Below are 6,401 nucleotides of genomic sequence, written 5' to 3'. Positions count from 1 at the left end.
AGGTCCTGGAGAGAGGCGGTGCCGCTCCAGGCAGCAGAGCTGCCCAGGGGCTAGGGGAAAAGAACGAAACACCACAGTCTAGCTCTATTTTTCTTACTCCGAGCCATCAGGGAGTTGATAGTCAGAAATACTCTCATGTTGCTTACCAGTATAACAGAAAAGACATAAAATATGAGTAGCAAAATATAGCCTTGAGAAAGCTATGTACTTATTATTTGATTATATTATTAATTTTTTGTTCCTGCAGAGGTTTTATGCCTCATTTTAAATAATATTATAACATATTTTATGTATTTTTCTTCTTCACTTAATTTTCTATATGTGGAAGAGCTCTTGTAATTTCTTATTGTTGTAGTGGACTGCTGTACATTATTGGAGAGCATTAAAAATGTAAATATCTCAAGCATGCTCAGTCATGAACAGGCAATAGACTAATTACTATTTTAGATTATGTGGAGCTGTGCTTGGATTTTGATTATTAACTTTTACTTATTTTATATACATTCTAGACCTAAAAGATTTTTAAGGCATTCTCTTACTCATAATTCTCTAACTTACTAATAATTCTGTAAAGGTACTTACATAGCTTCGCTGCTGGCAAAACAAGCAATGCACTTATCTGACCCAAATGAACAGGCCTAAATGTCATAGGCAGGTAGAAGACTTATAAAAGAAAGGCCTTATGAAATGTGCTTCACACACTTTCGGCTCCAGCTGATACAATCTTGTAGTTACTTAAAAAATGCTGAAAATTAAACCCGTGGTTAACCAGAGGTTAACCAGCATGGTTTTAAGATACACAAAGTAGCTTAAAGCTGACTGACCATTCAACTTGTCAGTCCATTCTAAATATCCTTGTTAAGCTTTCCAGATCTTCATTTTTGAAATGCACTTCTTCCAGAAATGTGGTTAGGACCTGTGTGTACATTGGGCTTGTCTGAGTATTCTTGAAAAGTGGAGTTGTTTGTGACAATACAGATAACAAAACAATAGCAATGAGAGTCCATTCAGGCCTTTTGTGAATAATATTTCTGTTTGCTAACCAGTAAGTTTTGACAAGATTTTTTAGCTCTGTGTAAACATCACCTGAAGCAATCTGAAGACGGCCCAACACTGCAGATAATGTTTTTCTTAGTTTTTCAAGGACAATTCTCTTCCTAATCTGCATTTGTGCATTTGAATCAACAAGTGGGAAGATGAGATCTTCCTGTTGATCAACTTTGTCATTGCTTGGATGTTCCCCTGCTTGTGCTTGTGTCGCTGTCTCTTCAGCCAAGATGCACCTTCCTTTATAGAACTCTTTTACTCAGAGTTCTAGGAACTCTGATTCTTTTAACTTTTCATAACTAGGCACAGGCTTAACTATTCTACCTGAGCCTGTGAAAGGCAAAGAGTAGCTCAAACTGTTTTCAGACTCCCCTACAGCAACAGTGCTGAGATCATCAGCTGTATATAAGTCATCCTCATCAGTTCTTCAGTCTCCTGGTTGACAGATGCTATGCACTCTGATGAGCAAAAAGAAATATAGTTTGGGCCATGGAGAAATTTTTAAGTTTCCTCAGTTCTCCATTCCACAAGTGTTGCTTAAGCAACACTAGTAAACTGCCTTTGGAATTAACTGGATGCCTCAGTTCAAGGTTTTTATGTTCTGTTGAGTTAGCTAGAGTTCTTTTAAGATGTTCTGCTCCTCTTTTGCTCACACCTAGAAAAACTATCTGTGACCCACATGTACTTTCAAATATTTCGGAAGCACTTGATTTCTCAGGAGCAGTATTGTCTAAAGATGGTGCAGTTGCTTCATTTTGAACAGAGCAAGCATGTCTTTCTTCCTGAGTGTCTACTTTATAATGAGAGTTGTTCAGTGGCTTCTACCACATCTACATCTTCGGTTTTAGGGCTGGCATGGACTTTCTGAGCATGCTTCTTTTTGAGGATGCTTTTTCTGTGCAATGGCTGTGCAAAATTGGATGAACTTGATTGACTTCCTGGTAGGACAGAAGAAATAAATCCTTGTTCAGTATCAGTACTGCTGTTACTGGCTGTGTCATGAGAACCAGATTCACATGGATCTGAAGATATCCTAAGATTTTCAGTGTCAAATTCTTTAATTACTTCAGCACATAGTTTCACCTCTTCCCCAGACCATCCACTCCATCCCTCCTTCAGCAGCTCTATGTCTTGTGGTTTTTCTTCTTCGCTCATCCACATTCGACTTCTGGAAATTTGAGCTTCAAAATATTTAGATGGTCTATAGCAAAAGTTGCTGCAAAAGCACTTTTTTTTAATGATATCATAAACTCCGTTTGTTTTTGTTGAAATTCTGTACTTCTGCTTTGGCATATTTTCCAATTTATTCTGACATAGAGGATAACCACACAGTTTGATGACAGAATGTTTATCAACAATGTCTTTATAGTGAGCAAATGGAGTAATGCATTTTCCACAATTTAGAAAGAACTCTTCAGCAATATCCTCTTCCAGGAGCTGCTTAACAATAGACAATGTTTTTTTCTCATATTCAAACTTGTTTCTTAGTGCAGCCTCCAGAGCTGCTTTCCTTTGAGCAGCATCTTCATTTTTCTGAGCAGCTGAATTCTTATGTTCTGTGCACCACCAATGGGGCTTGCCAGTCCCAGCCACGATCATCACCGTCACTGCTGCTCCACTCGCCCCTGCCCTGGCCTATGGCTCTCCTCTTCTCCCAAGATTATATGCAGCAATTAATTTGAAGTTATTAAGTAAGTCAAATAACCTTGAATTTTATCTGCATCAGTTCTTTAAAGTTTAGAAATAATTAGCTCATGAAAAATATCTTACTGCTCAAGCAAACAAAGTCAGAATATAGCCTGACACCATTTGGGTCAGGGTGTTGGTAGCAGTCCAATTAAATGGTGGCTGCAGTCCTCCTGGAGTGACAGATGTGGTTCTGTTATAGTAGTGAGCCTGTCGAAGGGTGTAGTTTTCCTCTGAAGGTCCAGTGGTGGTGCAGAAGTTTCTGGTCTTCCTCTGGGAATCCAGTGGGAAAAAGCTGCTGTGCCATTCCAAATATTGGATTATATCCAGGTAGGAATGTTTGGCTCCTCCCCCTGGAGCACCTCACAATGGGATGATGTAATTTTATCAGTCATGCATGAGACTCAATGGCCCATTAACAGAAGATACCTCCTGGAGGGAGGATGGGTCATGGAAGAGATAAAGAACACTGCCCCACCTGGTTTTAACAGATGTTGATAGAATACATCAACTGTCTCAGCCAATCTGAGACAGTTAACTATTATTTTTCTATGTTTTAAGAGATGTAGTTGTTTTCTTTTAAGAGATAAGACCACTCAGACTAAAACAGCTGTGATGAAACACTGACAAACACCTTTTTGTGGATAAAGAAGATACAGCATGTGCATCCTTGATTTTGTTGAAGATTGTATTGCTTATTACAGTCTTTGTGATTTTATCTTCTATAGATAACACACAGAAGATTCAGTGATGATTCTACATTATTGCTGTTATTGACTCTAAGCTGTTTTAGTATTTTTCTTTGTTTCATTTTACTGTCATAGGTACGTGACTGTTTAGAAAGGTGTTATCTCAACTTCCTAAGATGGTTACCACTGATATATTGATTACATGATGTGAATTTACTGATTTTATAATAGGCATTATTCATAAGATGTTAATACTATATTTATAGCTGGCTTCTTATATGCTTTAACATCTCTTTGTGTAATTATCTAAAAGACACGTGATGTTTCGGGATCCTTCTTTTTTGTTCTCTAGCTGCTTATGCATCTCTTAGGTTAGCTCTCTGGCAAGTCCCTGCACTGGCTCTATTGCTTGACCCAATGCTGTCTCACAATTTTAAGTATTTTTTAGAGTTCCAAGAAAAGATATCTGAGCTTTGTTGAAAGCCTCCTCCGAACTGCTAATCTAGTGGTTTTTCTCAGTTATTATTACAGAAGCACTCCAGCAGTTTGCTGGGTTTGAAGCATCTCTATCCTGAAGGAAACTTCAGAGGGATCCAGCCACTAGATGGTTTGATTAGTCTTTAACCCCAGGTCCCTTACTCATAACTGCTATTCTTAAGAGCCCTGTTTTAAAATGTGTTTAGGGAATTCACTCCCAGTTGGAACTTGGGCAGTGGCCAGGCCTTGCCTCTACCTGGATGGAGAATTTGCCAATAAATCCAGATGTTTTCTGCATCAAAACTAGATTCAAGTCACTTCGATTTGGCAATTTGACCCTTTTTATATGACAGCTGAACCTATTTTTAGAGTGAGCTTGGGAATTATTATCCAGAAATAACTATCCATGTCCTCATTAAATTGAGGTTTGTCAGCTGTTCTCAGACTCTGGGATGATAGTACAATATTTCAGAGATTCCTAATTATCTAATTTCACATTTATTATTAATTGTGTATATTATCTGAAATATTCTTAATTGTTGTACCTCACTTATTCCTGATTACTGTCAGTTTCTTGTTCACTACAAGTATTGTTTTGCCTTGATGTTTCTTCATGCTCATAACCAAAGACATGCATCCCATTTTTAAGAAATGAAAATAAGGTAGTGCCTTAAGAACATCCAAATAATGTAAAATGTACATTAGAAATTCAGAAAACAAAACATTTTGTATAATGCAATATTTAGATTAGAATTTGGAAAAAAGATAATCAAATCTGAATCCTGATTGAGTGTGCAACAGAAAAGCCTAATTGATTCACTTACTTGAAGAGAGGGTGTGCTTATGTTTTATCATCAGCAGGTTTGAAGTGGTCACTTGTTTGTTCAATCGGATACCATGCACCTCTGAGAAAATGAGGCTCAGTGGAAAGAGCAATAACCTAACCCCCATGCAGCCTTTGTGGCCAGAACAGGAACAGAAGTAAGACTGCCAAGACGTAGCTGTGTCTGCAAACAACTGAGGCAATTTGCCAACAAAAGCCTTATCTCATCATCATGGTATAGTGCTCCTATTAACTTTCTTCAGTTATTCCCTGTTCCAGGATCCAGAAGGACATTCAGTGATGTCAAACATCAACACTTCCAGCTAATGAACTTTCTCCTGAGTCTCAACTATTTGGACTTCAAAACAGTGGTCATTTATTTCCATTTCCCTAAGAGACATTGGACAGTATTCTTTTGTTTCCTCACGCTGAGAAACCCTGTTTCAATGACATGATAGAATTTGATAAGTTTTGTTGATTGTAATTGGTCTTTTATGTATCTTATCCCATATCTAACAGTGATAACCTTAATGAGATAATACCATCATAAGAGCAAGCTGTTTTAGCATCAGAACATATGACCCCTCTTTAAATTAACGAAAAGGGTGAGATGTCATAGACATGTAGAAAAATTATAAAAGAAAGGCCTTATGGAATCAGGCCTTACTCTGCTAAAATTGCTAAAGCTGGCCTGTCATTTCTTCTAAGTGCAACGAGCAAGCTATTTGCAAGTTCCCATGTGAAGTTATTTTGAGAATGAGAAGTTTGTTTAACACAACAATCTATTCTAAGGGTGAAAAACAAATTCACCTGTGTAAAAATTAAGATTTGTCCCATGAGAACCCGCAAAGGAAAAATGCAAACATATCTAGAGAGAGAAAATTTGATCGACATATACAATAGCCCTTACTGTCCAGTGAACTGAGTTTCACTGTTTTGCTGACCAATTAGGTTTAACACAGTGCCTTCTGATATTTCCTATAAATATGAGCTTTGCAAATAAAGAATTGGCTTTCTGCATGAAGAAAATGGAGTCTTGGTTGATTTATTCCAACACCTAAATATCATAATTTCTTGCAAAATTTGAACAAAATTTCGTAAATTAACTATAGCTTGTATTGGAAGAGGAAAAATTTTACCATAGAATTCAGATTGACATTTAATCTTAAAAAAGATTGCTTTCTACTTTCAGTCTATGTATACAGCTCTGTTTGAGGTCAATGAGAGTTCTGCTACAGTCTGGAGTCAGGTAATATGTCAAAAGTATTTGGAATGATAATTGCAACATACATTGAATGAGCTGTAATCTTTCTTAAATGGGATGGGATAATAGAGTTGAAACAAAACTATCTAAAAGCCAGTGTCCCTGATATAGGGTTTGCCTAAGATTTATCCAGACATATATGCATTAGTTTTTGAATAGACTGTTTTTAAATACAGTTGAAGACTGAGATACCACAGGGAAAGATCAAAAAGCTTGGTGAAAATAATAAGATCACTGGATTTAGAGAAGAATGTTTATATTCCCTGAAAAAGAAATGGAAGTGAGAATAAAGAAGCCTGAGAGGCCTGAACTGGATTCTTGTTCAAGAGCCCCCTCTCTGAAGAAAAAGACTTTAAAGAACTGAAATCTTACGTAACATAAAGATGCAAAGCCCAACACTTGTAATTTTGTTTCG

General features: G+C 37.1%; 1 pseudogene; it reads right to left on the bottom strand.

Moving 5' to 3' along the window:
- Window positions 1-772: 772 nt before the first annotated feature.
- Window positions 773-2,652, bottom strand: LOC137473470 (putative RNA polymerase II subunit B1 CTD phosphatase RPAP2 pseudogene; annotated as a pseudogene).
- Window positions 2,653-6,401: the final 3,749 nt, after the last annotated feature.

Source organism: Anomalospiza imberbis, chromosome 4 (genome assembly GCF_031753505.1).
Source record: "Anomalospiza imberbis isolate Cuckoo-Finch-1a 21T00152 chromosome 4, ASM3175350v1, whole genome shotgun sequence".
NCBI lineage: Eukaryota > Metazoa > Chordata > Aves > Passeriformes > Viduidae > Anomalospiza > Anomalospiza imberbis.
This window is presented reverse-complemented; position numbering and strand designations above follow the sequence as displayed.